Source organism: Diorhabda carinulata, chromosome X, assembly GCF_026250575.1.
Source record: "Diorhabda carinulata isolate Delta chromosome X, icDioCari1.1, whole genome shotgun sequence".
In the NCBI taxonomy this organism is placed as follows: Eukaryota; Metazoa; Arthropoda; class Insecta; order Coleoptera; family Chrysomelidae; genus Diorhabda; species Diorhabda carinulata.
In genome coordinates this window covers 19938768-19955884 of record NC_079472.1, presented here as the reverse complement: position 1 = coordinate 19955884, position 17117 = coordinate 19938768, and the positions used below count along the sequence as shown (strand labels likewise).

Here is a 17117-nt window from a genome sequence, read left to right as displayed (position 1 = left end):
TCACATTTAACTATTGTGAAGAAGAAACCAACTTAGTAATTATCAGGATTCACAAATTTCATATTCGAATTGGGTTTTTTGTTAGTTGCTTGGAGTTCCCACTATAATTAATCATAAATCTGAACGTTAATTTCGTTTATCTACACATGCTGCTATATTATTTAGAAATCGACTGAAAAATATGAACTTACCTGTTCTGAAAGAAGCCGTAGAAACTAAAACTTAACTTCATAAACAACAAAACATTTCGTCTACATTACTGAAGTTGTGAACCGAAATTGTGAAAAAAGGCGCGAATTACATGCTATAATTTTATATGCGCCCGTTTCTTATGACTCACGAAATCAACTGATTTATCCCGTAAGGCCGTTTTGTTGCATCAATAGGGCACAACAACACCCCATGCAAGTATTGTCCTCCGAACCCCACGTCAATACCATAAGGATAACGAGGAATACTTTGTCTGACTTACCGGTTTTATAGCATTTAGGGGGCTTCTTTGTGTATTTTTTAATATATAATAGAGGGTCTTTGCTGGTTGCTTTTTTCTTTAAATACGATCATTGGCGTGCAAATTAACATTTAGAATTAATGCCATTTTCTAATTAATAGTTCAATATCATAATAAGAAACAATCCAAATTCATTTTTAATATGCAATATTTTTCTTTGCTAGTAAATGAAAGGAAATACACGTATAAACAGCAGATTATTAAAGACAAAACACAAATAATATGAAAAATATTTTATTATAAATTATATATGATTTTAGTCAAAATAGACATAAAAATCTAATAATTACCATAGAAATTTTTGTTTGGCTCTCTTCTGAAGATACAAGTGATATTATATATTCTGTCTATTCAGTTCTTAGGAATATGGCAAATAACGAGAGCTGATGCCGTTGAAACAAGCACGAGGTTAGTAGAAAATTTGATTTGTGATTTTGGCACACCTGTTAACTGACAAAATATAAAGAAATCTTGAAACAAATTATAAAAGCATTTTAGTAATAAACAAATACTCTATGGAAAATAAATTTGTTAAGATTCGTAAATTGTTAATCATCATCCCGCACTTTTAAATTTTTAAATAATTCAAATAAGTTTATTCTAGGGACATGAAAAAAAAATATAAATTGATTGACAAATTTTGTAATAATTTGTTACTACCTAATTTCGGAATGTTTTGAGAAATGTCCTATTATGCTTGTTACAGGGTGCTCGTTTATAGTGGTACATATAATACCATAAATTTGATGTATGCAGTAAATCATAGTATTACTAGGTTCATTTATTTTTTTGATCAATGTTCCACACATTTCATTATTTTTTCAATAGTTTTAACTTTATTAAATTGTACAATGTATTTAGTAAAAACACCGCTACGTGAAATTACATCCAGACTGATTATTTCCATTGTATCCAATATACGATGGCGTATTTCCTTTTCCTGGTACATCGTTTTATTTTGTTTCCTCTTAGAATTTGCAGATACAAGAAAAAGAGGTTCTTTTTCTCAAAATCGAAATGAAAAACAAGAAAAATTTGCCTTTAGATCTTATTTGGGATTTGCAACAGAGCGAGCTTTATATTGGTGTATAAACTCACTACATATTAAAAAATCTGCTGTGTAATCCTAAAGATAAAATATCAAATTTGGAAAAGAGTCGCAGTACGTCGGTCAGACTAAAGGGTCCGTTAATGTCCGATGTAAAGGACACATAGCTTGCATTGCATTGATATAATTGAAAGTGAAGACAGTTTAAATAGGGATAAAGTGCTTCTTCTTCTTCTTCCTGCTGTGTATAGGCATCATTGCCTGTTTTTCTTCACGTCATTGCCTCTGCTCAGTCACCAGGGAGGTTGTCACTCCATCTTTTCCTAGGTCTTCCAATGCTTCTTTGTCCTGCTGGTGATTTGTCCCTTGATATTTTCACAATTCGTTCTTCCGTCATGCGGTCAATGTGCTCATTCCATTTTATCTTTCTATCCAGTACCCAGTCATTGATATTATCTATCCCTCATGTTCGTCTTATGTTTTCACTCCTTTCTCTATCCAGTAGTGTTCTTCCCGCTATTCTTCGAACTATTTTCATTTCTGTAGTCTCCAATATCCGTTTCGTTTTAGAGGTCTCAGGTCGGGTCTCTGCTGCATAGGATAATATAGGTCTGATTGCGGTCTTGTAAATGCGGGCTTTTGCTTCAGTTCGAATGTATTTATTTCGCCAGGATAAAGTGCCTTTCCCTTAAAATCCACTCTAGAATTTAGTGAATGAGGAATAAATTTGAAAATTCCCGCCAAGGATGTTTTCTCACTGGAATTATTTTTTGCGGGAGAGGGTTAATTGGTAGGAAATTTTAGTAAAAAATAAGTAAGTAAAGTTAATAGGTTTTAGGTAACCTTTAGTCTCTGAAAACGATAACTTGGTTATCGAAACTCGCGTCAAACGGTGTAAATGTGAGTGTTGAAGTGGTGGTAGTGTAAACAGTGTGTTCATTATAAATATCATCAACGGTTCCAGAAATTTGTAGCATGCCATTCGGCCTAAACTAACCGGTACATTACAAGAAACAAATTCAACACAAATTCATTGAATAATTGAATCACGACAAAAATTTCGTTTTTTATCTATCAATGCGTTCCAAATATAATGATTTGATTTTTTTTTTTTCATTTTAAAACTTAAAATTTTTAAATTTCGTGGAACTCTTAATAAATATGGAAATAAAAAAGATGTGTCATTATATGAAATTGAAAAAATTTGTTGAAATCGACAAATAAAAGATTTTAAATATCAACGAATCACACTGTATATTTTAATCAGGAGGAAAAGAACTAGTCCAAAATGTTGATTTCCCTTATTTTTTTCTGTAAATGCGATTTTCCGTGAAGTATCTATATTATCAGAATATTTTAAAAAAATGTTAGTTCATACCGAAACAAAGAATGTAGAACTGATCCCGAGTGACAAGTTTTCAAGGATGAAGTTATCGAGAAAGAATTTCAATTAGAAATATTTTCATTTAGACGACTTCGACTATGTGACAATCACAACAAGCTTATAAACAAACCGTTTCATTAAAAACAATGCCAAAGTATTGCAAAATATTTTTTATAAATAATTAAGCAACAATCAGTTGGTTTTTAAATGCTGCTCAGTGACCTACTTTAAACCAGATACCTACTTTTAATCTCACCTATGTAATTGTAGTGCAATCAAATATACATTCCGTTCATTTGACCAGTGCCGTCTTTATTAACATCAACATCGGAAGGTTTAGAGCTAGATAACATAATACTCAGTCAAAGAGAATTTTCTGGTTTTGTTTAGTGAAATGGACAAGGTTATCACATCATTTGTGCAATGTTCGATTTCCAGAGTGGTATTTGAAGTTCAAGAGAATCCTATAATTATTATTGCAAGGTCAGTAATATCTACATCTATTTTACATTTTTTCTAAAAGTTTACAATTTCTACATGCATTTTATATGAATTTTTATTAAAAAGTAAAACCATAGCTATAAATATTCAATTCCAAAATTTATAAAGAAAATATTCATAAATTCGGCAATAATTGATTGATTAGAGTCAATAATTAATTATCTGATAATTGGACAACAATTCATGTATCTGATAGTTTTTTAATATCCGGTTGATAACGCTATTTATACATTGGAAAGTATTCTACAAATTATAAGAAAATTCGATATAAAAATTTTAAATCAACTTACATTAAACAGTATTAAAACATCGAGTCCACGGGGAAAATAATTTTCAAACCATAAATTATTGCATTAAACTGATTAACTTAATAGGAATTAATGCGATCAAGAGGGAATAAAGAAAAATTTCAAAAATAAAGTAAAATACTGAACAAAATTACATCGGAACGAAAACTTCAATAATCTTTTATTATAATCAATGTTTTATAAAACCGAACCTAGAGATCCACGAACCTGAATTAACTGTTATTCTAACTCAAAAAATAGATATTCGGTTGTTTCCAATAGGGACCTGACAATTTTGAATTTAATTTGTGAACGCACCTTTTCACTTAACATCGAACTGTTACTGTCAGTTTAAACATTAGACATAACCTTTTCATCATGGTGAAGTACACGAACGAACAACGTCTGCAATTCTTAAAAATTTACTACAAAAATTCGGAGTCGGTGTCCACTACTATAAGAGCGTTAACTCCGATTTTCGGTCGTAATTCTCGACCTAGTAGACAGGCAGTAACAAGTTTAGTGAAAAGATTCTTAGTCTACATATTCGTTGTGTGATGTTGCTGGGCCAGTGAGACTACGGGTTGATCGAAATGTCGAAAATATAGCTGCCGTTAAAATGTCCGTAGCAAATGATCCAAATCAGTCAATTCCACGGCGTTCTCAAGAGTTGGTTATCGCCAAGACCATTTTATGGCGAATTTTGCGTTAGGATCTTACTTTACACCCATACAAGATCAGGCTCACTCAAGAATTGAAGTCGATGGACCATTCAAAGTGACGTACGTTCTCCGATTAGGCTATGGACCAAGATGATCAATTTCATCACAAAATCATCTTCAGTGACGAAGCTCATTTCTGGCTCAATGGATTGGCCAATAAACAAAATATGCGGTATTGGCCGGGTAAAAATCCACATGTGATTAATGAAAAACCACTTCTTCCACAAAAGATAATTGTTTGGTGCGGTTTGAATGCCGGCGGCGTCATAGGGCGTCATATTTTTTCGTCGATGATAGTGGTCGCCACGTTACTGTGAATGGTGATCGTTAACGCACCATGATTATCGGTTATTTTTGTCCCGAATTATTGGAATATATGGACTTGGACAGCATGTGGTTTCAACAGGACGGCGCCACAAGCCACACAGCACACGTTACAATCGATTTATTGAAGAACAAGTTTGATGAGCGTGTTATCTCAAGAAATGGGCCAGTCCATTGGCCGCCTCGTTTGTCGGATTTAACGCCTCTTGACTTCTTTCAAAGACGTTGAAAGAGCTCAAAGCCAGAATTGAATGCGAAATAGCAGCTGTTTCGGCCGAAATGTTTGGCAAGTCATGGAAAATTGGGTCCAACAAATTAACCGCAGCAAACGTGCCCGAGGTGGCCATATGAGCGCAGTCGAGTTCCATTCATAAATGTTTCGAATGCACTTCAACCCGATAATAAAGTTTTTGAAATATCTCAAATGGTTTTCATATTATTTTGAAAAAAAGTCCTTATTGGAAAACCCTTTAAAAGCTTTGTTAGCGATAAAGATACTGTAAATGTTCTGTCAACAGATTCATGCCCAGTTTAAAATTGTTATTTTTAATAAAGCACATTCGGGATTAAAAATTCTATGTTAATGTAGGATAATTTCTAATTCTGAACTTGTTCTGAATACGTTTAATCTATCCTTGAACCTAGAAAAGGATTTTTAATCCGATGCTTAGGTAATTAAAAAACGTTAAGTAGATCACAGATCCAAAATTGTTCGTTGATGAAAGCAAGCTCAAAGCTTTTTCTGAACAACACATGCGTACTTAAAACGTTTTCAGGATATTTATAATTCAGAACTACCGCGAACTAAGCTATTAAGCTTTACACTTTTGATTTTGAATCATATTTCAATTGAACATTTTTCGTAATATAGTGGGCTTCATCCATTTAACTTTAATTTAATGTAAGTTTTATTTTATTCTATTATTCTCATTGCAAACTATATTTATAAATAATTCAACTGTTGTTATAACTTTTTTGTCCAATATTTTATGCTACATGACATTTGAGACAATAACCATAATTTTATATTTTTTTATATCAACTATGTTTCAAATTGTTATGTATGTCGCATATAATATATACAAGAAATAAAAAGAATAGAATCCGCGTGTGTTTGTATTCTAGATCAGTTTTAGTATTCGCAGATGTTTATTTGCGGTTAAAGGACAAGATATTCTGTGTTTTACATAATATTCAACAATTCTACCGTAATAATAATAAGAAGAACTATACAATGTGTTCATGAAGTAACGTATCTTGATAAGATTACGAAATCTATTTTTCAAATAATTGATTTCATCTACATAAATCGCGGTCTCACGAAGAGGTAAACTACTACCTGGTCCAGTTGCTCCGGATAAGAATCCTTCAGATATTACCTTCCCAAGTTTGAACACGAAGATTTTCCAGAGTGCCCAACCTATACAACAACTAACAAAACCTCGTATACTTATGCTTCAGAATGCTTCGTCTCACCTGGGAAGTTGTATTTGGAGAGCTATATAGAGAACAAAAGGAAAGAGCAAATTCAAGAGGGAGGAAGCTATGACGGGAGATTTGTATAGCAACATTCTTTCCCTAGAAATTATTGTCTAGCGGTGATTGTGCGGGGGAGACAGCGGCCAGAGATAGAGAAGGTTTATTAGTCGGTATGGAAATGTTCCGAGTCCGATATAGTAGATCAACACGCCCTGAGTATTTTTACCCAAACCTCCATCCAAAGTCACAGTTTGTTAAAATAAAATTTTAAAAAATTGTTTATATCAGGAAAATTGTATGTTTTTCTATTATTAATTCTAAATGTCATGAATAATTTCTCAATAATGAACTTTTCGTTACAATTAGATACTTGGAAAACTAAGCTATGTATGCCGAATACAAATTAACGACTCTTATGAGTGACTTATAATGCGGATGTTCATATTTTTCATGATATGTATCTAAATTATAACCAAATTGACAAAACCATAGTTTGGAGGATTCTTTTTGAAGAAATGAGTCAATTAACAATCTCACTAAAACTTGCCGACCAAAGATCGAAATAATAATGAAAAATTCCACCATTATCTTTCGTTTTTTACTTTTGTACCGCATTTACAATTGAAATTATTACAAATTTTGTCCACCTACTCAAAAGAAACAATTATAAACCGTTAAAATAAATTCTAAAGACGTCAAATATGTTTTGATGAACCTTTAGATCTTTCTCAATTGTTGTAAACATGGTAAGCCACCAAGACTGATTAGACTTATTTTTACCTATTTCGATCTTATCATAATATAACTTGACATTGACAACTGACATAATTATATTATTAATTGATTACGTACAACATGAAAGTCGAAAAAATTGTTTCCTATTTATTTATAAATTAATAATTCGACTCGAATTGTTTAGATCTTTTTTATCATCGATAACTTTGTCGTTTCTGCGTATGCAGACGATTTCTAAAAATTTTTCTTTTCTTGTATTATTTGAAGAATTTTGTAATTTTTATATTTTTTGATATTTCAAGGTTGTCTTATTGATCGATTTTTTAAATACTCAGATGTCTGTCCTATATAAATAACGCCACAATCATAACAAAGCAATTGATATATAATTTATAATAATTTAAATTAGAGAGAGATATAAAATCAAAACGATTTACCAATGAAAACATTTTACAACATTTACAAGTGAGAAATTAATGAAATTAATATTGTATTTTGTGAATTACAATAATTGTAATTGAATTATAGATTGAATTTTTGAATACGTATAAATAAAAACAAAGTATGCATCATTTTTTCTATAGTGTAACAAAACAAACATCTACATGAAATTAGGTCATGGGCACTGTGTTAACTGGTTAATTGTATGCAGATTTGCTGACACGTTTAAATATCTAATTTAAAAAATACGACCGCATTTGTTTGGAAAAAATCTTTTTCCATTACGTCAATGGGTCTGACCATTATTAATATTATCATTACTATTATTATTACAATAAGGTACGGGCAGAGACCCTAAGATCCATAAGGCCTGAAATATACTGTATATATTATATAAATCAAAGTTATTAAAGTACATAGTTAGAAAATTGAAAATTACAAGGAAAAAAAATAAGAAAATAGAAAAGCGTCCAGTCTATTCTTAAAAATATTGACAGACGGTGCCGTTACAATATCCCCAGGTAGATGATTCCATGTTGAAAAAACACGATTACACAAAAAATGTTTGTCCGACAAGTGAATATTTCTTTTTTCAATTTTCTTCTGTGTCCTCGAAGCAGATTATCAGTGTCAACATTAAATATGTTTCTTAAGTAAGCATAATTGAAATTTAAAATGCAATAGGTGATTATCATATCATTTACCGAAGACGGTAAATCCATTATATTTAGTCTTTCTGTATAACTATGTCTTGTACGTCCGAAGGATGGTCTGGTTGATCGACGCTGAACTTTTTCGTGAAGATCTTTAGTCCGCTATTGTTACAAATTAGCCAACATTATAGGAACCAAAATTAGATTTGAAGGAAAATCAAAATTTCCAATAATACATTGTACCGTTCTTCAAGATCTGGAAAATTTTTATGTCAAAGAATGCCTCAAAATCAATATTTTCTTGATTTTGTCATCGAAATAGGTGCCTGACATTGATATTATTTGATTAAGCACTGGAAACTGTTTACAATTATTCATCGCTCTACATAAGGAGATTTTTTATCCTTTAAGGATCAAGCAATATTCAACAATGTGGAAAATTAAATGGAATTGAGAATGAAGCTCAGCTTTTCAGGACTTTAGAAACATGTGATACCTTATTTTTGTCAGCATTTAGAAAAAATGGATAATTATTTATTTATATATATATATTTCAGCTGTACTTCTATAACCTTTGCTTCAAACTTTCTCAATATTCTTCTCCACTTTCTGCAATTTTTTGCTACTTCTTTCCACTCAATTCATTTAACGTCATCTGTATCCCGTGAAGAGCCCTTTTTGCTTACAAGCTGCATTTTCGTTTTCTTCTAGCCAAAATCTCCTTTCAGAAATAATTAGGCAAACACAACCCCACGCAACCACCATAACCCCAGCCCTGCGGAGGAGCTATTCCTATATCAGGGCCTTTTTCCAACAAAACCCCCCTCCTTATCCGATCAAACTTTTACCAACGAATCTCTCTCTTTGGTGATCACTTTATATACTGTATATAGTAATACTACCCCCTGTAATTTTTAAATAAAATACTACATGATAGTTGTGGCAATAACCATATTTTATGTTTTTTTTTAACAATTATTAATGTTTCAAATTGTTATGTATGTCGCATATAATATAAACAAGAAATAAAGAAAATAGAATCCGCGTGTGTTGGTATTCTAGATCAGTTTTAGTATTCGCAGATGTTTATTTGCGGTTAAAGGACAAGAGGATTTTGAATTTTACATGATATTAAAAAATTCGCCTTAATAATAATAAGAGGAACTAACTATACAATGTGATCTTGAAGTAAGGTATCTTAGTAAGATTACGAATTTTGTAAAGTTAACGAAAACAAAAACTAGACGAAAGTTTTTCAAATAAATGAAATCAGAGGTGAACTATTACCTGGTCCAATTGCTCTCGGGACAAGGATCCTTCAGAGAATACCTTCCCAGGTTTGAACATGAAGATTCTCCAGAGTCTCCAACCAAGTCGACAACAGAGTAGCACCGTTTACCAACAACAAAGATTATCACAGAGCTTTGTAAGGATGTGGGGACAAAAAAGACGTACAAATGGTTTTAAATTAATTATTTGCATTTTACTTTATGAAACAATGGTTACTATACTATAATTAGACACAATTAGCACTCAGTCGATTCGCTTTCTTAATTTTTGTTTTAAAATGTAGCATTAAACAATGGAAATATTGAATCCGGCCTTTACTGGAGTTCACTCTTTTTAAATTCTTCATATGTGGTTGCTCCCAAACCTTCATACGATTTGTTTGAAATTTCGCTTAAAACGTTCAATTGGCATCAGTTGAGGACTCCTAAATGAACGGAATACTCAACGCGGCAAAAGTTCCCACAACTTTCTTTGCATAATGAGCAGTTGCCATATCTGACCAAAACAAAAAAATTATCTTTTTATTTATAATCACACTTTTTCAAATATTTTGGCGGCTACAGAATTTCAGGAGGTCAAATGTATGGTGAAGAACGACCACGAGAATTTATCGCCAACCATACTTCCTCGCCTTTTTGACAGTAATAATTCATATTCATCGATAATAATTTTAAAACTTTAGGGAGCGAAAACTCGTTGTCGCCGAGACTGCGAAGTTTTGATTTTTGTTCTAGTTCTATCTTCTTAGTATATTTGGGTGCCGATTTCCTTGATTTTTTAACTCATTCTGTTTCTTTAGAATGTTTCTTTCCTGTCTAATTTTCTTTTTTGCCATTATTTTTTTGGTTTTCTGCTTGATACTGAGAACGTTTTGTCATACGATTTATTTAGAGATACTTAAACATTCATTTTAGTAACAATAATGGAGCTAAATCACGAGCATTTTCGTGCGATGATCTATGACTTTCGACATAAATTGAACAGCAGTGCGTCAATCAACATGCATTAACTTTTGGTGATGAAGCACCATCTCGAGTTACCGTGTTTTGCTGGTTCTCCGAATTCAATCGTGGTCGCACTTCGCTACAGGATGAATTTCCTAAAGGTCGTCCAAAATCGGCCGGACAACATCGATGCTGTGCATAATCTTATATTGCAATATCATTTGGGTGTCAAAAAGATTTGTTCACCCGGAACTAAACAACAATCGACTGTATGGATCTTTCAATACGAACAAAAGTTGTTCGCGCACGAAGCGCTTCGAAGAAAATGGTCGCCTGTTCTTTCTCCAACGTTTCGTAGAACGGTCAAGTCACCAGCATTTGTTTACCAAAAGTGTTCGAAAAAAATTCTCCACCACGACTATGCGAACTCTCACATATCAGTTCAAACAAAAACAATTTTGAATAGTTAAAACATCGAATTTATGGGTCATCCGGCATACAGTCCTTGTTTGGCACTCAATGATTTCTTATTCCCGCAGATCAAAAATAGATTGAGAAACGAGAGATAGATAGAGGTGAATGCTCTTCTACACCTGAAGAAGTGGTTGATGCGTTCAATGTTTTAGAGGTACCTCAATCGGAATGGAAAAAGGCTTCGACAAGTGGTTCAAACGCATGCAAAAGTGTATTGATTTTAATGTACAATATTTTGAAAAACTCAAGTAGAAACCCTTGTAATTGAAGTTCGTGTGTCACGAAAAAGTTTTGTTTTTCAGTTTTATTTAACAATTAAACATTTATGTAGAAAGCAAACAGCAAACTAACGTTTAATATTTTATTTATATTTTTGGTTAAATATGGTATTAACCTATTTCTAGCACATACTAAACAAATATTCGCATTTTGTGTGATGAGAGCAAAAGAAAATGTTTATACGAGTCACGTTTAATACTACTAGAACACCAATCACATCTGTTTCGAAAGAATTTACAAAATTTGCACTTTTTTATCCCTCGATTTTGCGCCACATATCATTTGGTTTACACTATACATAAATAACGTCACAATTAAGGAACAAACCAGTTCCTGTAGATCACCTTAGCGAAGATCGAAAAAGGTATAAAACACATAGTGAGAGTCAACCTCGAGTAAGGACCCTCACAGAATAAAAATATAATTTATACATTATACAGCTGTAAGTGGAAATCCTGTTTTATTGAGGAAAACAATTTTGAGTGATTGTGTCGCAAGATTTTATATACGGCCGTGAAGCGTCAGCACTACACTATGTTCCGTATCCACGCCGTGTCTATCACGTGACTTTCAATTTTTAATAGAGGTGGTCGTCGCCGTTATCGGATCAATAACGGAACGTCATAAAATTTATAATAAAATATGAGTCAAATTCGACAATTCCGTAAAGATAAATTTCATTATCTCTACAATTTATCAGCAAATAAAGATAAAAGTATTTTCTTTTAATTTATTAAATATGTGTCAATGATCTATTTGAACAATTTTGCAAAATATCTTGGTAATACATGAACTTTTAATATCTTTATCACCGACGTTATGTTCTATAGTTCGTTCCAAGATATTCATAACTGTTGTAATTCCACTTTAGGTGGTTAATAATACCAAATAACTAGTAATGGTAAGTGTTTAGGACGCTTCAAAATGAACATAAAAATAATAATCACCTAGTAATTTTTATATGAAATAATAATGTCAGAATCTAAATAAATCCTATCCAAAAATTCTTCTTGAGAAAACAAAATGCGTTATCAGCAAAAAAAACCATAAATTTGAACCATTTGAACATTTATAGCAAAATTAATTACTTTACAGGAAATTAAGAAAAAGAATATTTATTCAACGAGACGTTTGTTTTAAATACATTGGCAGCGTTTAATATTGAGGAATATTATTATAGCTAAAACTATGGCACATACAGTACACACTGTTGAATAATCAACCCAATTGAAATCATAGTTTATCAGTTAATATTAAGAGCTAGACATGAAAATATTTCACTCAAGTTAAATGCAAAAGATAAAACTTTGTAGTATGAGATTGTTAGTAATATTGAACTGAAGTAATTGCAAGGAGAATAAATTCATCGTGTGATTACATTGGACGAAGGGATGTATCTATTATGTCCCCCTTTCTTGTTGTGATACTAGGGTCCCAGTGTTAACAGATGATCTATTGGTCCCACTCATCTTAGAAAGTTCGAATATAGGATGGCTGTAGCTGCCAGCTGCCAGAGATGTTACTCTTACTCAGAATGTTACATTCAGAAGATTCTCTTTCGTTATAGTTTCTCAGGTATGTCTTTGACTGCCTCGACCTCAGTAGGTTGTCCTAGTAACCATCTACTTGTCTTTTTCAGTGCTTTCTCTATTGTTCTGTAGCTAATACCACAAAAGGGCTCAGCTCCTGTGAAGGGTTTGTCTGTCCCTAGTTATAGACCCTTACATTCCTATTCTCCTGCTAATTTCCCGTATGATGATCCCAATTCCTTTATATTTTAATTTTGGGAGAAATTTTTTCTCCAAGCTGAAATTTTTATGTAATTCCTTCTTTGATTATTCTGGGAGGCGTTTTCTCTGCCACTCTCTCTAATACTGTATAAAAAGTTTTGTAACTTTTCTAGGGTAATTCTAGTTGTTGGGAACACTTCTGGTGTAACAGTTGGGCATGATTTAATTGCCCTAATTGCACATATTCACGCCAGTCTTTGTACCTTCGAGAAATTGTTCCTTGTGGTATTCAGACTAGTTCTAGTGTCCCTTCCCAGAGGAATTTTGGTATTTGGTTTACTGTTTTCCAATCAATGGTTTGCTCGTCTAGTTTGATGGCCTTGAGATTGAGTTTTTATTCCTAGTTAAGGTAATTAAGTAGGGTTGAAATTTAGTACCACCCATCGACACCATTTTCTTGTGTGAGTTAGCCGTCTTTGAGCTATGTCACACAGTATATCTCAAAGCTTCTCCTTGCGTAAATGACTATGTCCTTGGCAGGATATGCCGACGGAATTCAGTCAATCGGTATAGTAGTTCGTCTCGTACTAACCTGCATCTAAGTGGGGTTGAATCTCCTCCTCTGTTTAGAGTAATAGAAATGGTTTCTTGTCCTAGTCTAATTTATGCTGTTCTAGTTTTAATGAGCGGATAAATTTTAATGAATATTTCTGAAATACAAACTAACTACAATTTTTTGTATCTAATTCTCTGTACTACAAAAATTTAATTTGGAAGTACGTCCCTGTTACTGTTTATTAGCTATATTAGCAATTTACACCTTTTGATTTATTGTGGGTTTTCAGGTCTAACTCGAGACGAAATATCCCGGACCGAACTATATCTAAGAAATTACTGTAGGAGGCGACCTTACTGGTGGAAGGTAAAGTTACCAGGACAAAACGAGAAAGGACGTTCTTGAAGACAGGTCTAAAAAAAGCAGGCGACCCAACTTGCAGACAAGTAAGGTTTATATACAGAAATCATTAATAAAAATTGGTAAATGCTTCGTCACTTGAGAATAATATATTATTAAAATAAATGTTTCGAAAGTAATTTATAGGTACGCGTTTTCAATATGGATATAATATAAATTATTTTTAACCTAGAAAGACTTCATCATATTTGTGAAAAGAAAGAAGTAGTTTATAATAATTCAGTTAGAAATTTCTATTTCGAAAAATTACAACACAGTCTCAATTCACGTTATAAAAACCTTTTCTTTATTTGAAGACTGTTGCTTTATTACTAATAAAAAATAAATAAGCTTCATACACTCATGGCTAGAGTTAGCCATCTGTAGGAATGTTCTAAAAAACATGTGAAGGTGTGTATTCACTGACAAACAACTCCGAACAAAACCAAACTCACCGCGCACTTCAAACAATCATTTTCGTGCGCGGTCTGAACAACTTGCAACATGCTTTTGTAAATATTGACATAACCGTATTCACATTGTGAAATTTCTTCTTTTCTGAGAACTGAGAACCAACAGTAAATTCTTCAGTAAATCCACTGTGATTAGTTTTATAATGCCGTTTTAATAGTGCTGGCCTTGTATCAGGTTATATGACAGATAAGAGTCATTGATTTACCGTTTCTCTCCATAAAAATAAATAAACAAATTCTAACCAGTTAACAGTTAAGAGCTAGATTTACCTCCTCATAATCACGTTTCTTAGACAACGCCGCCAATACTCTACAATCTACACAATAAAAATAAAACCAAGTTAAAAATAAATATCACTGATTGATATCTGCTGGATACATTGTATCTCATTTTGTAGACTCATACAGGTCTAATGCAGCGTTGCTTGTTACAAAGTTTTGTGATATTTTAGATTAACAGCTTTGTATCTTCATGAATTTTTAACTTTTTGGTTATATTAGCAATACATATATAAATGAGGATATTGTCAAGCTCCTTTTTTTTCTAATCAAATGTTCCCAACTATCTAATAATTTTTTTTCTGAACATTACCAAGTTGAAATGTTATATTTTGATAAGACGACAATTTTTACCCAATTAGGTTTGGTTGGTTTCAATTCGCGATCGAATAACAAAAATTCAATGTTCCTTGGGGCCATTCTATCAATAACACATTTTTGAATGCTACTGTATATTATCTAGCCAAGTCTAGACAATATACAGTAATTTCGTAATTTAACTGCTAATAGTAATTTTTATTAGCTCTAAAGGTGCTTGACTTCACTAAATAATGTAAATATTCCCTTCAATGTCATTTATCAGACACTGCATTTTAATGAATAAATAATCATTATTATTCTAACAAAAATATAAACATAACAATTTAATTTATTATTAATGATACGTTTTTCTTATACTTCAACAGAGTACGTCTCTGTAATATTTAAAGAGTTCTCAATTTACTGCCCTACACTTTTGAACGAATTAATCATACATCCTTTTATCTAATAAGAAATAATGAAATTGTATGAACAATAATTTGTATTGTAATGATTCCGTCCATAATTTTTTCATTCTCATATATAATATTATTTGTATAGCCCTTTCTATTGGCATCTTGGAAATTGCATACAAAGTAACGGTTCTAAAATAACGCCTTACTCTAATATTACACATTTATATTATACAGTATAACATTTGCAGTCAAAACTAGAACTTGAAGTTGATGTTTTGGTGCTACGAGTAACATTTGTGTTTTATTTATAATTAATTTTTGATACACAAATGTCCTAAATTGAATCATTCATGTGATATCTGTGATTTCTCTACTTTTTTTAGTTTTTTTCTTTCTTACAGCATTTAGTTTGTTTTGGTAAGTGAAAAAATCTTTCATTTCTAGCAAATGGTTTATTAAATTGTTGTAAATAAATTGTTAAAGACACCAAGTTCATTTAATTATTTATATTTAATTGTAATACGGATTAAGCCCAACCTTACACTCAAAATATTTTGTTTGAATGAAATATATAATTAACAGTCTTGGTTATTTTGGTATTTAGTTATTCCAATTGAATAGAAAACAGGTTATTGATTATGATTTTAATTAAATTTAGCAGATAATAATTATTGCTTTTAAATACAATATAGAGTCATTTATTAACCTTGCATTTGTATGTAAATTACCTATTATTTGTCGGTTATGAAAATATCATATATTCATACCAAATTCGAATTGTGTTATCGGTAGGTGAACAATCGATTACAAAAAATTGCAAGCTAACTAATGAATAATAAGTTTATTTTTTAATGTAACCGATTTTACGAATTTCTTTTAGGAAACATTTTCTATGGTTCAGTTCGATTTTTTACCAGAATCATAAATTACATTTTTATATTTTAATTTAATTTTAATTTCTTCTCGTTCATACGTAAAAGTTGGATTATATTGTTAATTTCTGTTATGTTTATGATGTCGTCTGTCAAAATTTCACATAAATTGACAAAGTGATTAATTTTAATACCCATATAACGAAAACTGTTTTAATTGGCTGTTAAATGTGAATAAAAAGTGGTTTGACTTAAACATTAGTTATGTGAAAAAACAGTTAAAAAACCGAATCTCAATATTTTGCATTAAAGTTTAAACATAAAAAAACTATTTGAAAGGTGGGCGCCGATATAATTAATGCTTATCAAAAGTTTTTTGCATTAAAAATCCAAAAGATTGTTTGGATATATTTAAACGTGATCTAAGTTCATTTTTTCGGCAATACATCACAGTGGAAGAATCTTGGGTATCTACACAATTATTCCTCAGAAACAAAAACACAATCGAAGTAGTGGATCTCATCCACAGAACATACAAGTAAGAATCCAAACACCGTTTTTAAGTTTATTAAGGTAAAAGCACGGTGGTTTGGAATTCCAAACTCTGTAAATCTTAGATTTCCAACACCAAGCGTACTACTTACTAATTTTCTTTTGTCTATAATCACATCACAATTTACAATAGAATGCACACTGCAAGTTGTTAAGTACACATAACTTGAACCTCTTTACTAAATGAAAAAACTTTTAATCGTATTTTCGGAGAAATTTGTTGGAAAGACATTATTAGACTTAAAATAAAAAATTTCTAACTTTCATTGAACTAACAACTCCGACAAACAAAATATTTTCTCTATCATATAAGAGAGGTACGTTCCTTGAAAATTGGAAAATTGCTCAGGTTCAACCCATACCAAAAAAGGAAAAAAAGGCGGTACCCAATAACTACCGTGCGATTGCTTTAATCCTAGCCATTGTTAAGGTCATGAAGACAGTCGATAACCAGCAAATCTTGAGATA

The 17117-nt window shown here is 31.7% G+C and overlaps 1 protein-coding gene across 2 annotated transcripts in view; it reads left to right on the top strand.

The window, feature by feature from the left end:
* The first annotated feature begins 3161 nt into the window (after nucleotides 1-3161).
* LOC130901295 (elongation of very long chain fatty acids protein AAEL008004-like) overlaps nucleotides 3162-17117 on the top strand; it is a 61498-nt gene continuing 47542 nt past the window's right edge. Inside the window, exons 1-2 of one of the 2 annotated variants that reach the window (XM_057812532.1) lie at nucleotides 3162-3426; nucleotides 13648-13804. The gene's annotated coding sequence lies outside the window, so the exon portion shown is untranslated. Of the gene's footprint in view, nucleotides 3427-13647; nucleotides 13805-15480; nucleotides 15643-17117 lie in introns of those variants that run through there. The other variant, XM_057812531.1, reaches the window with a different exon arrangement.